At 34.0% G+C, this 20,914-nt stretch overlaps 1 protein-coding gene across 4 annotated transcripts in view; it reads right to left on the bottom strand.

Annotated features, from left to right (window-relative positions):
• The window catches only part of TENM4 (teneurin transmembrane protein 4), a 3,204,727-nt gene that overhangs the window by 2,938,447 nt on the left and 245,366 nt on the right, over nucleotides 1–20,914 (bottom strand). The gene's annotated exons all lie outside the window — the stretch shown is intronic.

Below are 20,914 nucleotides of genomic sequence, written 5' to 3'. Positions count from 1 at the left end.
TGTTGTTTGTATCTTCACCAATACTTTTCAAAATTTGTTGTTCTCTGCATATTTTTGCAAATTTAAAATTATTGAAAATCTTAAAGTGCCTCTGTTTACATGGGTTATATTTATTGAGATTTATTATAATTTAAAACTGATTTATAAAATAATTATTTTAAAATCATTAAAAATAACAGCAATTAACTCAATATATATTTAGATAAAGGATATATTTTCTGAAAAAATAACTTTGTATTTCAAAAATCAATTTAGTGTAATGAGTGGCACTGGTTTATAGTTTTGAAAGTTTCTATAATATGTGGCTTCAGAAAAAGCCAATTTCTCCTGTCTGCATTTGTATGTAATCTGGGCACCATCACATATCACATATCCCTTGGAAAACTGCCTCTATATTCTCCTGAAAGAATGAGGGTGAAAAAGGCAAATCCTATCTTGGTATTATTTAAATAGTTTTGAAGCTCATGAATCTTCTAAAAAGGTCTTGAGACCTCTCAGACTGTACTTTGAAGAACGTTTTTGTAAATCAGTAGCCTATCTTTGTCCTCTGACAGAAGTTTGGTATTCCATATCTAGTATCTAAAATGTAGTATAAGCAATTCAGAAAATGCAAAATGGGAACAACTAAACATGTCTGAAATTTGAATGATTTTATGTTACATCTGAAAGAAGCTTTAATAAGGCAAACGTGACCTTGTTTTAAATGGGTTGTGGTATACATCATGGGGACAGGAAAGGATAGATTTTGAAGATAAGACATGTTGAGACGTAGGGAAACTCTGGTGAAAAGTGTTTTGTTTTATCTATTTAACATTTTTATTTAAATTTTTGAATTGAATAGTCCATCTTGCATGTCAATCAACACAATCAAAATATTTTTATAAGTTTCTTGAAATGGAACATACTGCATCTTTATGTAGTTAAGAACCTGGAAAATTGAGAAGAGTTGTAACTCATAGAATCTATGAGTTACATATAGTTAAGAACCTGGAAAATTGAGAAGAGTTGTAACTCATAGAATCTATGAGTTACATATAAATTGGACATTGGCCAGAGTTGCTGGCTAAAGTTGGATATAAGTACATATGCACGCATATTTTTTCCCTTCTCTTTTCTCTGGTAGTTATAAGAGTATATGTTGATACAATAATACCTGCTGGCATCACTACCATTAAAAAAATATGATCTCTAAATAATAATACATTTGACCCCCTTGGTTCATATTCAAAGTGATGGTCAAGAAGGTTATAAGCAAACATCAGCTTTCTTTCACACCTCTTAGCTCAATCTGCAAATTAATAACATCATCTTGGGAGCATTCAAGACCCTGGATAATGAATGTTAACAGCAGTTTCTGTTGGCTGCATCTGAGGATGCATTTATTTTTCTCATTATCTTTCACACAATCTTTAGCTATTGTCTGCCACTGCTGCTCACTCAGGAAGCCACAGAAAGTGCTAAAGATGTCAAGAAGCAAGAAGCCTCATTTATTTTTATGGCCTCCATCAGCATTTTTTTCTCACTCTCAGTTTTTTTTTAAATGTAAAGGCCTATAATAGAATCTGCTGATCAGAATCAGAACTGTATCTAAGTATAGACATGAGAGACCTTTTCTGAAGGTGATGGGCTGTGGAAGGGTGCTTTATCTGTATGGTACCGCTGACAGATACTGAGGCTAATGTTAGTTAATGGGTATTTCTTCTTTCCTTTCTGACTATATTCTAGATATTTTACAATTGATAAAATCTAATAAATATTATATAACAGAGTAAGTAATAGACTTGGATAAATGAAAAATAACAAGTAGATTAAAATACTGTCAACAGATATATTCAAGTTAGTATCATGTGCAAGTAACTCAAAAGCAAAATACACTATACCTCTTTAGTTATCAAAAGGTTACCCTAAATTTCTTTTCATGTATCATTAGAAAAGTAAAATAAAAACAAATGATTACCATAAAAATACAAACAATGAGATAAAAGATGATTTCATCTTAGAGTGGAAACTTCTGTGAGTCCTTCTGTGGACATGCCTGGCCATTTAGGCTATGGGATTGGGATGGAATTGTAGGTCAAAGAACCACTTCCCTATAATAACAGAACATGCAACAGGAAGAAACAAAAGCGATTGTGGGCAAAATGTTTGAAACTCTTTATCAATCCAAGGAACTCAATGGACAGTTGGAGGTTAAATACTATTAATAAGTGAAAAATAACGCAAGGATTATAAAGCCAAATATTTGGATTACCAATGTGGGTGGAGAAGTGACAAGGCTTAAGGAGCATCCCCGGCACATTGAGGCTTAGGCATTGCAATCTCTCAGAAAGGAATTATGGTGAGAGTGGGCTTGAAGCACTTAAATAGCACTTTCTAAAATGAGAAAACATCAATGCGGTGTATCAAAGAAATTAGGTGCTAGTGGATATTATTAACTCTTAACTACATTCACTCTTCTGTGACTCTCACTCTTCCTGTCATGCCCCAAGATTAGCTCAGAAACTGAGAAGTAATCATGCCAGTGGTTTGGAGCATTCAATATTTCTGATGTCGGTGGAGAACAGGTGATAGATATATATGGCAGACAGAGGAGGCAGGCATTACTAAGAAAGACAAGAAATGACCAGAAAGAGTACTCATGATTTATATTGCAGTATACACCTCCTCCTTTGTCTAGGAGCCTTTCAAAACGTGGTTTGTACCATCTGCCATCTTCCTTCCCCTCTGCCATGATCTGGTTACCTGGTGCTTTCTCTAGTTAGCTGATTTCTAGTCGGGTTGTCCTCAATACCTAAGTCTCAGAGACTCAATTGTATTGCAGTTTTATCCTTCCGTGTTCTGAATTTCGCTATCCTGATGTAAGTGAGAGTCCCAGGTGCCACTAATAATGAACAGGGTAGTGGGTACCAAAATGGGAGGCCAACTCAGCAGGAAAATCTGAAAGCTGAGGGCTTCCAAAAGATATCTTTATAAATGCTAATGTCAAGCTAGCAGTAATTATCTTAATAAGAATAAGATGTACTGCTAATTTAAAAATTCTAAAAAGTCATGGAGAAATGACAGAAGTTTCTACAGTAGAAGAGCTTTGTTTTTAGCCAGTTCTTAATAGCTCAGTTAAAAATGTAACTCATACATCACAATTCTAAGATCTTTGTGGTTAAAGGACCAACACAAAGGGTCAAAACAAAGACTATGTGAAAGGGATATCTTCAAAACAAAAATTATAAAACTCTTCAGGAACACTTTGCTTTTTAAGGTCTCAGTGTATACTATGAGGAGGTGCTTTAGAGAGGAATCACTGCCTAATAACCTATCTTTAAAGCACGTTATTAGGCTTTGTAAACTTTAAAGTGTACAGCAGCTCAGAATTGTTTATGCTGATTTTTTTCAATAAGATAGTAGAAGAGTAATGTAAAGAATTTTAGTATAGTTTCAGAAGCATATTATTTGGATTATTATCTATTATTTAGTGAGGTAGAAAAATAAACTAAGTTCAAAGAACTAGCATGTTTTAGGGGCCTACTAGATCAGTCACTATAGTAATTTTACATAATGCACAACAGGCCTATGAGGGAAGTATGGTTATTAAAAAAAAAGCAGTGACATTGAAAACCTTAAAGCTTAAATGGAGATAAAGATATATTTGTGAAATGTAAAGAAATATATTTGGTATAAATTATAATTGAGGTCCTGGAAAATTTCTATTAGAGCATTAAATGGAGACTTTATGTAAAAGTATCATTTATTCATTTAACAAATATTCATTGAGTGACTTCTGTGTGCCAGGCACTGAATTTAGTTCTGGAGATAGAGCAAGGCCTTGACAAGCCATCTCGCTGAGGCTGTGTCTCATAGAGGAGGGTCCATGTATATAGCACTTTCTAAACAGGCAAGCCACCCAGAACAGGGGTATGAAGATCATAAATGTGAGGAAAGAAAAATAACGAGCCATATACTACTCAGTTTTGTAAATCCTGCTGAAGTGCAGTCAGTGGGAATTCATCAGGAATCTGTTTAAATGAAATGTTCCAATCATTTCTGAAATCCATGAAGAAACTCTTTTATCTCTATAGAATTTGCACTAGAATTTGTTATTAGCATTCATATACTATCAGAAGTAATAAAATTAATACTGCTACCCCTAATATGTTACCTGTAACTGATCTGCAAGCTGCCTGTCATCTCAGTGCTTAGAAGAAATAATTTTTTATACTTATTCATGATATCAAAGGTCTAGAAACATGGTTTTATTAAGTCATATAAAATATTCTAAGTCAATGTGTAAGATTATGACATAAAATAGTAATACCACTAGATAGGCAAAAGCTCTTCTCAAAACTTTGATCCTAACTGTAATCCTGGTAAGCCATCAGCAACTGTATCTTAGTTTTTGTTTTTGTTTGACACAAAATGAGGATAGTGCTACCTCCTTTGCCATCTTCCCAGGGTAAGTGACCATTTTAATGAGTCAATATATATGAACAGACTTTGACAACTAAATAAAGCAAAAATTTATTCAAAGCAATGTGTCATAAATTAAATTATTACATGATTAAGAGCTCTCTAAATTGTAAAGAGTGCAATCTTATAAACAACCTCTCCTCTAACTTATCATTCCCCTTCAACCAAAATAAGATGGCATGGACACTACCAAAGTCAGAGCTTGCATTATCAAGTATGACAGCATTTGACTCTGCAGAGAAAAGCTGTGTCATCTTTAAAATATTAATGACCCTAGTTGGACAGAGAAGTCTTAAAAGATTTCGATAAAGCAATGTCCTCAGCATAAGAAGAATAGCTTTAATGTCTTACATGAAAGGAGAAAAGGTGAAGAAAATGAAAAATAGAATTTTATGGATGGAAGAAACTATAGACAATTACTTGTACAATCTCTTAACACTACACTTTGGAAAAACCGATGTTGCAGAGGAGTTGAGCCACTTGCACAAAGTCAACCGTCTCGGCATTACCTAAACTGGGACTAGAACTCATCTCTTCTAACACTCCATCAACCTCCTTTGCTGTGTTCCCAGTTTAAATGTTTACGTGGCTGATTATTGAAATAAAAGTTGTGTCTACTTTTTTTCTGCTTATATTCAAATCTTTATTATATTTTGGTCAATTTCTTTCTCTTCAGTTTGCAATCTGCACACTTTGTAATCCTGTAAATTTAGTGTCATTTGGCATTTCAATTAATATGCCATTTACTTCCTCATTCCAGAGTTTTAATAAAAATGTTAAATAAGACCAGATCCAGCATTTGTTACTTTTTGTTTATAAGCCTTTCCTCAACTCTAATCTGACTGATTTTCTTGTCATCTAAGCTCATTTAAAACAAATTTGCAAGTAAAATATCATCAAACATAGTATCAGATGTTTTGCTAATGCCTAAATATATCACGTTCTCCCTTCTACCCATTAATTTTGAGCATTTATCAAAGGAAGGAACTTAGCTTGTCTACCATGAATTTTCATTTATAAACTCCTGCTGCTTTAGGTCCACAAGCCTCTTTCTTTTAGTTGTTCTAAATTATTCAACTATTTTATAACATAACTTCATCCATTTTTAAAAATTCGTAGTTTCCCTCCTTAAAATTATCACAGACAAAAACGTGGGGGTGAGAGTGAGGAGAACAGCAAGTAAGAATATAAAATTACTAAACAAAACACCACGCACTAGAAGGCCTGCTCAACAAAAAACAATGCAAGTGCTAGGTGGAACTCTGTTCTTCTCGTTCAAACTACTGAGTCTATTATTAATAATTATGAGAGATTGTGGAATAAGGAGATACTTACAAATTATCTCTCTTTTCAATTGTGTATTAGTTATAGTCTTCTGGCCTGAGTTTTCTCTGTGTTACTGCTTCTGTCTGAGCGTAGACTCTTACCCTCTCTTATTTGGATTTTTCAGACAATTTCTAACTACCTTCATTACTGTTTTCTTTACCTTCTGATCACACCTCCTCAGCAACACCTCAGTATCTTACCAAAAATCAGTGATTATTTCATTGTTCTATCCCATTTATTATTCCTCACGTTTCATTTTATGAAGCTGAAATTTCTTAACAAGGCATAAAAGGTACTTTATGATATCTTCCCAAGCTCTGTCTCCTTCAACAACAAACTCCCCATTTTTCCCTAAATCTGTTGTTCTCCTGTACCACTCAATGCCTTTATGGGGATCCAGAGTACCCCAAGTTGCCTTTTTCACTTGGTGAACTACTCTTCAGCCTTCACCTCCCTGCATTTTGGCTTCTAAGTGAAACCTTTCTCAAACTCCCCAGTCAGTTAGTTGCCTCTCCTTTGGATGCCTGGATGCCACATTACTTGACCAGTTTTACCATCATTTACTCCTCTCATTGTGTTATAATGGTTGCTAAGAGAATCCCGTGCTCTTTTAGTACAGATAGTTTCTTCTTAATTATGCTGGCGCTGGTTGCCAGCAAACAGTAGCTTTACACATTTGCTGAACTAGCATGTGAATGCTTTAAAAAGTGTTGCAAGTAGAAGTAGATTGTATTTGGAAAGTGAACACCTCCATCGTATTGATGTCTTTTATTCTTGCAGGGGTTTTATTTCACATTTGCCATCCCAAGAGACACCAAATTGCCTTCTCTATAAACGGAATCCTACTTACTTCGAATAGTAAAAATACTATGTAGCTTACAAAATCAACCCCTAAAACATTTATGGCAGAAATACTATATTCTTGAAACCTTCTCCTCATTGCTAGAAGTGCTGTAATGAGTTACTATTTTTAAATTTAAATTTGACATTATAATTTTCCTAAGAACATCTAGCATCAACTCCAAAGCCACCGGCTTTCCCTGAGACATTAGTGCTCATTGACAAGGTTTTAGAATATTTTATTCTCTGCTTGTTTTTTTTAGTCTCCCTTTGCTGGGACCATAAATTGATTTTTGTGACCTTGTTTGTTCAATCTTTCCAGCTTTTAATTCCTTGCAGAAACAGAAGATGTAAGATCAGCCTTACATGGTGTGTAAGTTATTCCTAAGCATGCCGTACCCCACTAGGCATTGGTGTCTGAAATTGATTTTGCAGCTCATAACTCAATACTGATTAGGGCTGATATGAACTTTTCTAATATCCCACACCCAGAAATCTGCCGTCTGAAAGGCAAATATCTCAAGTTCATGACATGTCTTGCCTAGAACTAGAGTCAAATCCTGAGTAGATTTTTATTTCTCTCCTATGGAGTGGAAAAATCAGTCTTTTTTTTCTACTTACTATATGGTATCTGATCCAAAGGAAACAGGTCCCCCCATCCCTGACCCCTGGCAAAACTGTCCTTGTATTTGACAGTGGTATACAGTATATAAGTCATTTAATATATACTATTACATTCAGTTTGCACAATTCAGTTAAAAAATCAGGGTATCCAAAGAAAGCACCAAGTTGTTCAATCATTTCCTAACCCAGTGAAAAATTCTCTATAAACTCTGAGCATTAGTTGTGAGTTCTGGAATTACTCTTCCTGCCTAAATCTGATAACCAATGTGCTCCAGTTGCTCTAGTTGTTCACCTGGGAGTCATCCTTGACATATCCTTCTCCTTCTATGTCCCTTTAACTACTGGATCATCAATACTCCTCCAAAATAGTCATCATATCTGTTCATCTTTTTTCATTACGATCTAAGCCATCATTATCTCTTCCATACACTCTTCAAAAGATGTCTCACTTTTTACTCTAATTCTTTGTACACACAATAGCTAGAATAATTTTCCTACATACAAATCTGATGATTCTACATTCCTCTTTAAAAGTTATTCACCGGGGCCCATTTTCTTTACAATACGAACTCCTTAACTAAGTATGGTAGAATTTTCTCAATTCTACTTCTTGAGCTTGTCTTGAAACTACCTCTGTAACTCGTTCTTTCATTCCTATTCCAGGCATTTTGAACTTTTTTCAGTCTCTCAGTTGTGCTGACTTTCTCTCATCACTGAGTCTTGATATATTCTTTTTCCTTTATCTGGAATATACCTCTCTATTTTCTTCTCCAAATCTCCTTCTGGATAAGTAGTTACTTCATGTTTTCAGATATTAAAGAATATCCTTCCTATGAAGCCTGCCCTGACTTCCTAGATTCGATGTGCTCACTGCAGCAGTCTGCACATTCTTATTTTATGGTATTAACCATAGAATGGGCTATTCCTTACTGGATTATACAATCTGGGAAAATAGAGACCTTCTCTGTTTTATTCACCTCTTGTTCCAAATGCCTATAGTAATTGGTGTTCCCTAAACAGTGGTTTAGATTGAAAGACTTCTGTCTTTATCTCTTTAGATGTCAGTCCCTGCAGGGCTTATGGCTACCACTGTACCTACTTTAAGAATCTCCCATCTTTGCTGCTCTAGCTTCAAAGGGAAGCCCAGTCACTCTCTTTCTTGTTCTGTAAAAGGGGAGAGGAACTTGGGAAAATGTTTATAAAATGTCTCTAATGCTTTATTCTTGCAAGAATAATGGTTTGATTTCTGGCTAGAACTTTTGGTCTGACATTTTTGTCTAAATTTTACAGCAAGTTTTGTAACTAATCCTGTCAAACCTGAATGCAAAAGTTCTTACTCTATCAATATATACATTTTACTCCTTGTTTAAGTAATACTTTCTTTTATAATCTTTTAAGAAAAAAGAAGTGAAAGAAATTTCCAAATTTGTTTTTATTTTTTATGTGTACACTTTTCTCTCTGTTGTTTGTTATGACCAAATCTGCTATCAAAGGTGGGTTCATGATTTGAAAAATGAATATAAATTATTTTGGGATTCTGAGTTACAATTAAAATTAAAATAGCATTTTATCCTACTACATATTATTGAAAGAGAACAAGGTCTTCGAATGTGAAGAAAAAACGCAATTACATGAGTGAAATCTAATTATCAGACACTTGGCCTTAATTCTCTTTATAATTGTTTACACTTGCTAATTCTGAGTCAGACTCTTGGAGCTGAAGTTTCAGCTGCTTCTTTACTTCTGTAGACATATTCTTCTTAAAAATTCCATCTGAAGTTGATGTTGGAAATTTCCTTAGCGGTCTTTTGGAAAAGAATCTCATTTTTCAATGTCACTTTGCAGTAGAAATCTGGGAAATCATTTTTAAAGAAAATGGTTCTTTGAAACGTTATCTACAGAGAATCTACAAGGACAGGCCTTTTTTTTTTTTTTTTTTTAAATCATGTCTTCTACATACAGTTGTGGTCTAACAAAAAAAAAATCCTTCAAGAGACACAGAAAGCTCTAGAATGCACTACAGCCTATAGTACAGTTAATGTTTAGAAATGTTACAGATTACCTAATTTAATCCCCTCAATAGCCTTGTAAATATTGTTAATCTTTAACTCAGTGGTTCTCAACCATGATTACACATGGTAATCACTTTTGGATGTTTAAAATACAAATACCTTTTCCCCAATTCCAGCAATAATGATTTAACTGACTTTGGCTGTGGTCTGGGCATCTAGATATTCAAAAGCTCCTCAGGGGGTTCTAATGTATGGTCAAGGTTGAGAAACAGTGGTTTAACTTCATTAACTTAGAGCAAGAGTCAGCGATGCCTACTAAGTGCTGCAGCTCAGTCTCATCCATCCACCGGGCTGAGCACTCAAAGGGTAAGAAGTAAGTTGAAAGTTACAACCCATCGGCTCATGTAGCCTTGTAGCCATATCATTTTATGTTGTTCAAAGATTAGAATCCAGACTTCTTACTAAGAATACGAGGTCAGACCAAAGCCGCTTCCATCTCCAAACATATCTCATCTCATACCATCTTTTCCATCACTCATTACTTGGAGTGAACTTTCTAAATCTTACCTTTTAGCCTAATGATGTGAATTGCATTGATTGGTATTAAGTTACTTATATTTATGTTTTGATGTGTTACTATTTGACATATCTCTAGATTGGTTTTGCTAATATTTTATTTAATATCTTTATTATTAGTCATGAGAGAGATCAGACTACATAAGATCTGGTTAGAGCAGTTTTAACCAGCTTCAGAAAATAAACAGCAAAATGTTTCCTTCTAATTTTTCTGTTCCCTAGAATATTTTGTGGAATTTGTATAGTTTCTTCTTTAAATTTTAGTATATTTTGCAAATGAAGTCACCAGAATCTGGAATTTTCACAGTAAAATATTTAAATTATGAAATATATTCGTTGAACTGGTATATGACCACTTAGCTATTCTATTTCATTTTTTGTCAGTTTTGCAAGTTGTATTTTTCTAGGAATTCTTCCATATTACCTAAAATTTTAGATTTATTTACTTAAAGGTACTTATAATATTCTTAGTGTATTTACGGTATATGTTTGCAGTCTGAAGTGATGTTCCATTTTTTTCATATCTGATATAGACAATTTATGTCATCTGTTCCTTTCTTCTTCATTTGTTTTAACTTTCTATGATTAACTAAACATACAACTTCTACTCATCTTATTAAAAAATTAACTTTTGGCTTTGTTATTGTTACTTTGTGCATATTTTTCATTAATTTCTGTCCTTATATTTATTATTGCTCTCCTTTCTACATTTTAATCTTCTTACTAATTTCCATTTACTGAGATGAATACTATAGCCATTGTTTTTTAGTATGTACGTTTTCTAATATACACACCGAAAGTGTATATTAGAAAGGTAATTTTCTCACTTTTTGACTGTTTTGCCTTCATCTTGGCAATTTTGATATGTAGTATTTTCATTATAACTCATTAAGAATATTTTCTAATTATATTTTTATTTTTTGTCCCATAATCAAGAACATTGCTTACTGTGCAGATAGATTTTTTTTGTTATATTTATCATATGGATATTTAGATTAAATTTCTCATGGTAAAAAAGTATCTTATATGATTTTATGACTTTCAAATTTGTTGAGACTTGCCTTATAGCTTATTCTTTAGTTATTTTGGGTAAATGGTCCAGCTGAATTTTGAAAAGAACTGTGCTTTGTATTATTAACTGCATTTTTATATAGGAAAATAAGGTCAAGTATGTTAATCATGTTTTGAAATTTTTTAAATTATCGAATTTTTATATATTCTTTTTTTGTTACTGAGGGAGACACATTAAACTCTGCCTATGTAATTAGTAATTCTTTTCTTTTCTTCTATCAATTTTAATTTACATATTCTTATCCTACATATTAAGCAAATATACACTGAGAATTTATTACACTTATCTTGTGGCATGATACTTTCAGCAATTAGAAATTTCTCTTTTTATGTCTAATCATAATTCTCACTTAAAAATCTACATAGTCTGAAAGTACACTACCTTTTAGACCTGGTTCACAAACTCTTCGACAAGCAAGCCAATAAGATGGCTTATAAAATTAATAAAATAATTATCTTGATAGTTTGAATGATTCAGAATTTTAGTCAGTTTCTTGGTATTCCAATATCTTCATTAGAATAGTGTAGTAAAAATCAATAAAATAGAAAATCTAAATAACTCTACAGACATAGAATGTCTCATTCAGGATTTCAAATTAATATAAGAAAAATCTAATGACTTTTTATGAGATTGTTCATGAATGATACTTTATTATAGGAAAGAAGCATGAATGGATAAGTAGGAAATCTGACTTGGGTCACCTGTGGGTGAGCTTCAACATTTGATTTAAACTCCTTGCATCCCAAATTCTTCTATAAAAAGGAAAACAAATATTAAAATTTTATGACATTTTGAGGATTTATTAAATTGTGGAACTCATCTAGCATAGTTTATAGTTCAGAAAGGCCATTAAACAAAGTCAGTTCCTTCAGCTAAACACATGGCTTTCTCAGTATGAGGATGAGAATTTAACGTGGACTTCTTTTATTGGGATGATTTAAACTCAACCATCCAAACACACCTTGGTTTGTCTATTCCTATAGGCAAATAGTTTCATAAATGACTATCTGGAATTAAGATTGCAGTCTATAAAATAGAAGTTCTATTTATGGGAAGAAAACTGGCTTTATTTGCAATGTGCTTTAATAAATCACACTAGAATACTTTACTAACTTTACTTTAAAGGGTAAGTACTTCTTTGGCTAGCAACATAAATAGAATTTTAAATAAAAAATTTTGGTGAAGTTGAAATGAATTACATTTTACACAGCATGCATTTAATACAATCTGGATGTAAAAACTCTTAGGTAGAAGTTATGTCTCCTGTGTGTTATCTAGTGCTAAATACATTGTCAACAATCTCAATTGATGATAATAATAATTCAAAGGCTTTTACAGTTTAATCAAAATTCAAAGATTCTTGTATTCATTTTGCAGTTGTCAGATTGAATAAAATGTAAGTAAAGCTACAAGTTGGCAATTTTTTTCTACTTTTAAAACATATTTCATGCATAAAAGATTCTTTCAATTACACTTTTATGGTTTAGATATGAGCTGGGTGAACTAAGGAATGAAAACTAACATTATTTTGTGATATGTAAGGGAAACAAAACATATACTAACGAAGAGCCAATCCTTGCCATATCTTTTCTTCTTTTTTTCTTTTTTGTTTTACTCTAAGCTCTGGGACACATGTGCTGAATGGGCAGGTTTGTTACATAGGTATACATGTGCCATGGTGGTTTGATGCACCTATCATCTAGGTTTTAAGCTGCGTATGCATTAGGTATTTATCCTAATGCTCTCCCTCCCCTTTCCCTCCTGTCCCTGACAGGGCCTGGTATTTGATGTTCCCTTCCGTGTGTCCATGTGTTCTCATTGTTCAACCCCCTAATTTATGAGTGAGAACAGGCAAACTGCAGAATGGAAGAAAATTTTTGCCATCTTTACAACTGACAAGGGTCTAATAGCGACATCTTTTATGTGATCCCTTCAGCTTGTAACCAGGCATTCTGCTACTGAGAGTAGGTGACATTAGCCCCACACATCACAAACACTTCCAAATGTGACCCTCCTTTTATTTATCCATTTAGGACAAATCTATCATTCATAATTTTGTGAAAATCTTTGGCAATTTCTATTTTTTTTTTCTTTTTTGAGACGGAGTTTTGCTCTTGTTGCCCAGGCTGGAGTACAATGGCACGATCTCGGCTCACCGCAACCTCCGCCTCCTGGGTTCAGGCAATTCACCTGCCTCAGCCCCCTGAGTAGCTGGGATTACAGGCATGCACCACCATGCCCAGGTAATTTTTTGTATTTTTAGTAAAGGCGAGGTTTCACCATGCTGACCAGGATGGTCTCGATCTCTTGACCTCATGATCTCTTGACCTCAGCCTCCCAAAGTGCTGGGATTACAGGCTTGAGCCACCGGCAATTTCTATTTTTAATCAGGACAACAATGTGGCTTACTGAGTTCCAAAAATTACTTCTCACTGTGTGAAATCCAAGTGCTCTTTAAACATCTATCTCTCAAGTTTCTAGATGTAGAAGGCAGAATTTTGTTTTCCTTCCTCCCCCATACCAAGTAATCTCTATTCCTTGGTGTTACCTCCATGATTGCGGCTATTTCTGCACATGGCAAAAAGGATTCTGCATATGCAGTTAAAATTACTAATCAACTGACTTTAAACTAGGGAGATGATCTTGGATTATCTAGATTATCTCACTATAATCACATAAATCCTTAAAAGGCAGAATGAGAAATCAGGGAGGTTCAGTGCCCAAGACAGAGGCGATAGGACTATGTCGACTGGAAGATGAAGAGAGCCATGTGAAAAGCATGAGACGTGAGATATGCCAACCAGCAGTGTGTCTGCAAGAGGACCCCTAATCACCCGATCAGAACTGCAGCCAAGCCACACATTTATTTCAGCCTTGTGAAATGCTGAGCAGAGAATCTAGCCACTCTTTGTTGCAATTCTGACATACAGAACCATGAGATAATAAATAGGTGCTATTTTATGCTACTTAGTCTTTGGTAATAGAAATAAAAAACCAACACATTTGTGTTGTATGGGATAGTGGACATGCTTATACCTCATTCATATCTTTGAAGATAGTGTAGACTTTGGATACATATAGTTTATCTGTTGGGCTTGCTGAAAATCTCATGGTGTCTTGAAGTGTCCTACATGGCCTTCTTTTGATTTTATCCATAGCCATTGTGATTACTGAATGAGAATTGTGTGCAACATTATACACGCATATGCACCACTAATGTATACATTTACTCTGAGAGCTATTTTTCAACATGATATCATATTGGACTAGTTTCTATCTATAGGAAGTGGACTACACAAGAGACCGCACTAATCTTCTAAAGGTAACACTTGTTCCTTAGGATAATTTTTTTATGGGATAAAAGAACAACACTATGGCACATAAATCTACTGAGAATGTGGACCATAGTAATTGATGTCAGCCAACTAGTTTATATTCAACGTCATTAATCTCTTGGACATGACAAATCTTGGTAGCAGAAGGGAATCAGTTCCAGATAATACACTTTTAAAGTAATGAATAACCCTCCCTGTGAAGTACTTTAATGACTCTCCTTGTCAGATTTAAGATTTTATTATTAACATTAGAAAATGGAAGCCCAAAAAGATACAGTTGCAAATCAATTTCACTGTTCCTTTATAACGAGTCCCTAATTGACTTCAATTTCTGATATAGTCACAAATTTCTTGGCATACTTAATTTTAATGACATGTACAGGAGAATTTAGTAACTGGGCATAAAGAAATTTATTAAACTCTCTATTTTTATGTAGTTTAATAGCTGAAATATAAATCATCACCACATTAATATGATGTTAAGGAGTGTATTTATGTCTTTTTACAGGTTAAAGGATGATTGCTTTGTTAAATTGGTGTTTCACTTATCTCATTAAAAATACATGATAAGAATAACCTCAAATGCTAATATTCATTATGTAAAGACCTATGATAGAACATTTACATTCAATTGTTTTCAATGGCAATAAAATTATGTTGCTGTTTCTATCTTAATTAGACTCTGTTTGACATTAAGAAAGTTCATTAAGAAGGTATGAATTTAAAATACAGTTGACTCTTAAAACGACCAGGACCCTGACATATTACACTCGGCATGCAAGAAACAAAGCATTTTTATCCCAAAGGATCACTGAATGTTAGTTTATGTGTATTTAAAAATAACATTTTTAATTATAATATTCTGACAATATTGAAAATTGAGTATTGTTAGAATGACAGAGTGTTGCATGTCTGAGGACCATATCGGTGCTTTACTCTTTTCGAAATAGAGCTGTTCCACTCTGATGCATTTATAACTTAAAACTATAAATAAATCATGTTTATAATTAGAACAGAATCTTATTTTTTCTATAATGATTTAGTGGCAATGGAACAGTCATTGCTGTCAGACAAACTTTGTTACAGACTCAGAACTTTGCTAGCTGTCAAACTTGAAAAGATAACTTGAACTTTCTGTATATCAGTTTCCTCATCTGAAAATGATAAAATATTCTCACTTCGAAGAGCTGTGAAGACAATCTGAGATAATTTATGAAAATTACATAGTGCAATAGTTTGTACCTAGCACATATATAAAATTCAATAAATATAGTTAATGTGATAAAGAAGATGATGATGATGACAGTAATGGTGGTGACTATGGTGATGACTACATTAATAAATTTTGTTTGCTTTCATTCCTATCTCTCTATTTTATTTCATTTATTCTTTACACAATTTGAAAATGGAAGCATTTCCCAAGCAGGAACTTTATGTCAAGTATGTTAGGTGTTAGACATGTAGTATCTAATAAAACATAAACTTTGCTAAGAAGAAATACTTGTAACTTGCCATAAAAAATATTATCAGATTTATGTGAAGCTTATAATAAAATTTCCAAGCTCTATTTTATATTTCACATTGTAATTACCATTTTATCATTTCCACAGTAAATATCTTGTATCCTTAAGTAAATTATTTTGATGACTAGGGTTTTTGCTTTCATTTACTGGAACACTTAGAGCTCTTTCACATGCAATGGCTAATAGCTCAACTGTCAATGATTAAGAAAGTAAGTGAATTGGTGGAATAAATAAATTGGTTCAGATGGATAAAATGCAACTTCGTGTACCATATTCTCTTTACCATATTAAATACTCAAGCTTCAGAAACAATAAGCCACTCAGGATTTTCAGAACTTTCTTTTTCACATCTTAGGCTAAGCATATATTAATTTCCATGCTTAGAGATCTTTTCATTACTAATCTTTTTTTTTTTAATATCTCCATCTCCATTCCACTTCAGTATTAACTTCTACATCCTCTACGCAATCAGAACATCCTATTCATTTGATAAGTACTTCTCATCCTCTCTGTGCCAGGCACCATAAAAGGACAGCTGCCTGTGGTAGTGAACAAAGCAGATGGATTTTCTTCCTGCACTGTGAAAACCGACAGAATTTCAGAAGAGTTATCAGGCAACAATTTACACAAATACTGAATGAAATAACAATTCCACAGTGAGCTGCAAAGTGCAGGGTGCTCTAAAAGTGGATGGTTAAAAGACTTCATCTTGTCCGATATATTAGTCAGGTTTCTAGAGGGAGTGACCCAGAGGCCAAGATCCAAGGAAGTAGAAATGGGCACATTTGGTAGGGATTCGGGCAACGGGAAGCCCCTGAAGATTTCACATCAAAAGTTACACATTGGTTTCCTAAAGGTTTCCTTGGGAAATTTGTCCTAATTAGCTGGTAAACTCCTTAATCTAGGCCTTGGCCTGATGTCTCTTCATATTTATATTGTCAAACACAATGAGCAATAGGTAGCGGGTCACTGGACATCTAAGAAATGTTCATTTTATGAGGAAGTAGAAATGTCTGACCATAGAACTCGCTAGTTGTCAAATTCAGCATGCAAGTTTTCAGGAATGCAAAGGCCACAGGTATTCTTTTCTCAACAACTTCAAACTTAGCCATCAATACATAACTAGGAGTGACTCGGATTGCTCTAAAGGATAAAAGATTCTCTCTTATATTCTACTACCTCAAACTCAAAATATGAGTTATTTTGTAACTAGATTCATCCACTAGCGAAAGCCAGAAGAATTAAAGGAGTAATGATAATTGAACTACTTTTATAGCAGGCACCTTGTCATCTTCTCTATTAAGAAATATTGCCCAAAATGCAGAATTCAGGCAAAATAGAGTAAAATGTGCACTTTTTCATTGTTATGCTGGGGCATTATTTAACAATTTTATTTAATTCTTTAAGACAGGAGTTTCCAAACATTTTGGTCTCTGGACCCATTTATACTCTTAAAAATGTTGACTATCCAAAAATGTTTGAATTTGCATTTGGTTCCAGTAAATGAAAGTAAAAACCCTAGTCATTAAGAGTTGATAATTTAGTTAAGGATACAAAATATTTAATGTGGAAATGACAAAATAGTAACTACAATGTAAAATATAAATTTGTAAAATATAATTTGACTAACGTAAAATATTAACTTAAATATGTATTAATTATAAAATAACTAAAACCCATTTAATCCTAACATAAATATTGTTTGTACAAGGGAAAGATATTTCCCCAACAAATAAATACTAATGAAAGAGTAGAACTGACTTAACATTTTTGCAAGTCTCATTACTATCTGGCTTAAGAGAAGACACCTGGATTCTCCTTCATGTTTCTATTCTCAATCTGTTATTATGTCATACATCATATAACCTCTGGAAAACACTATTCATGGATGAACCAAAGTGAAAAAGGCAAATAGCATCTTAGTATTACTAAGAAAATAGTTTTTATCTTGTAGATCTTCCGAAAGGGCCTGAGGACTCTCTGGAGCCCTAGAACCACCCTTTGAGAAGTACAGATTGAGGATAATATATTTGCATCTTACTTTGCAAATTGATTGGAACTCAGATACTGTGTAGCTCAATGTTAATGTGCAAAGTTATGGTGTCAATTAGAAGCACTTCTCCTCCTCAAAAACAAAAAGGGTAACTCATGTTATACTTTTATTGTCCTGTATGACATTCACCACTTTTGTATATAACTAGAAAATCTTATTGTAACATTAATAATGATTATCTATTAAGACAAAACTCTTGTAAATGTACAGCTCAACTGCTCTTGGCACTTTGGTATTAATTTTATAATCTTTCTGGTTTTCCTATTAAATATTTAATAAATTGGTGACACATGGTCATTCTATATTTGTATGAGAGTATCTTATGATAGTCTTTTATATGCTTTATTGAGCACATAATTGAAATACATATATATTCAAAGTGTATGATGTGATGTTTTAGTATACATAAATACTGTGAAATGATTGCTACAATCAAGCTAATTGCTATACCTTTCACCTCATATAGTTACCTTTGTGTGTGTGTGTGTGATGAGAATATTTAAGACTTTGTCACTTTGCAAATTTCAAGTATACATTATTATTAACTATAGTCACCATGCGTATATTAGTTCTCTAAAACTTACTTGTCATATACCTGCAAGTTTGTATAAGTAGACCATCTCCCATTTTCCCTATCCCCAGCCCCTGCCAACCACCATGCTTCCCTCTGTGTCCATAAATTCTACTTTTTTATATTTTGCATTATAAGTGAGATCCTGTAGGATATGTCCTTCTGTTTTTGGCTTGTTTCACTGAGCATAATGTCTTGTAGGTTCATTCATGTCATCATAAATAACAGGACTTCCTTCTTTTGCAATGCTGAACGGTACTCCTATGTGTGTGTGTGTGTGTGTGTGTGTGTGTGTGTGTGTGTGTGATCTCACATTTTCTTTGTCGATTCTTCTCTCTATGAAGACTTAGGTTGTTTCCATATCTTGGCTATTGTGATTAATGATGCAATAAACACTAGAATGCAGCTATCTATTCAACACACTGATTTTATTTACTCAAGATGTATATTCAGAAGCAGGATTTCAGGAAAGCCCTGTTTTTAGCTTCTTACAAATTATATTTTGGCCAGGTATGGTGGCTCACAACTATAATCCCAGCACTTTGGGAGAACAAAGCAGGTGGATTTCTTGAGCCCAGGAGTTTGAGACCAGCCTGGGCAACATGGTGAAACCCATCTCTACAAAAGAATATGAGAATTAGCTGGGTGTGGTAGTGTGCACATGAAGTCCCAGCTGCTTTGGAGGCTGAGTTGGGAGGATGGCTTGAGCCTAGGAGGCAGAGACTGTAGTGAGCTGATATCATGCCATTGTGCTCCAGCCTCAGTGATAGAGCCAGAACTTTCTCAAAAAAGATATATGGAAAAAATATATATTTTTTATGTATATATATATATGTGTGTGTGTGTATGTATGTATTATTTTATATTCATATTCTTTATACATATGTATTATATATGTATTCTTATATATGTAACATATTTCTGTATATATGTATTCTTATTTTATATATATGTTTTCTTTACCTCAGCTACACCTATCAATAACTTATAGCATATTATTATTTTCATTTTATAGAGAAGGAAATTGAGATTCTGACAGTGCAAGTGACTTTTCTAACATCAGAGAAGTCAATGATGTTAGCCCCACATGATTTCTCAGGTCTTTGTCTGGTACCATTTTCCTAGCCTTTCCCTGTGCTGGATTCATGAAAATCTCCTAACTTGTATAACCTTTTCTATTTCACTGGCTGAGACATAGTGAGGAAAATACTGTAAACATTATTTTCATACCAGTATCCCTAAAGGGGAGATCCTGTAGATATGTTTCACCAAGCATTCTATGATTTCAGCACAAATTGAGAAAAATCAATTTTGTGTGTTTGATGGAGGTTCCCAGAATCAATCTTTTCCTTGTCATGAAACACTTTATTGTGGTTTCTTAATATAAAACTATCTATCCTAGATGAAAAATGCAAAGACGAGATGACAAAGTATTAAACTAACACATTTAGAGATGCCTGAGGCTGAAATCTGGACTAAATAGATTTAGCAAACCTTGATGAAACATGAGAAAATCAAATGTAGAAGCTGGAGAGGGGAAAAAACAGGTCTAGGCATCTGTTATCTTCCTTAGGGGCCTTAGGCCTGAATTAATACTGACTCTCATAAATTAAAGTTGGCAATGGACTAGAGACATAAAAAGTCTTTTTTATTTTATTTTACTTCTTCAGTATTGTTATTAGGGGAACTAGAAGAAATATGAATGTTCTTCTGCAGTAAAGAATCCTACGAGAGCAAAGACCTGACACTTTAAAAATGATCGAGCCATTTTTGTGTAACTGCTCTCACATTTTATAGACGCAAATATGGTATGAAGTTTCTAAGTGTTGGAAACCACTTGTTCTTATCCTTTGTTGTGTAATGGAAGAAGACACTGTTATATACACAGGAGGGAATGGATGAAAGGAGTCATTGGTGGCGTTCTGAACCCAAATGCCCATCGATGATAGACTGGACAGGGAAAATGTTGCACATATACACCATGGAATATTATGCAGCAATCAAAAATGATGAGTACGTGTCCTTTGTAGGGACATGGATGAGCCTAGAGTCCATCATTCTCAGCAAACTGACACAAGAACAGGAAATGAAATACCGCATGTTCTCACTCATAGGCAGGTGTTGAACAATGAGAACATATGGACACAGGGAGAGGAGCATCACACACTGGGGTCTGTTGGGGGGAAGAGGGGAGGGACGTTGGGGGGTGAGGAGTTGGGGAGAGATAGCATGGGGAGAAATGCCAGATACAGGTGAAGGGGAGGAAGGCAGCAAATCACACTGTCACATGTGTACCTATACAACTATCTTGCATGTTCTTCACATGTACCCCAAAACCTAAAATGCAATTTAAAAAATGTAAAAAAAAAAAAAAAGAAATATCATATACCTCCCTGGCCTTCAAAGGCATTGTCGCCATGATAAGTGCTCACCTGAAAAGTTGGCCAGGAGCTGCCTGGGAACAAGAGAGGTGGGCGGACCCTCTGACCCAGCTGGGGAAACTGCAGAGACTGCACTGCTT

The sequence above is a fragment of the Callithrix jacchus genome, chromosome 10, assembly GCF_049354715.1.
Source record: "Callithrix jacchus isolate 240 chromosome 10, calJac240_pri, whole genome shotgun sequence".
Lineage (NCBI taxonomy): Eukaryota > Metazoa > Chordata > Mammalia > Primates > Cebidae > Callithrix > Callithrix jacchus.
The sequence above is the reverse complement of the archived record's forward strand: the minus strand, read 5'-3'. Positions and strand labels throughout refer to the sequence as shown.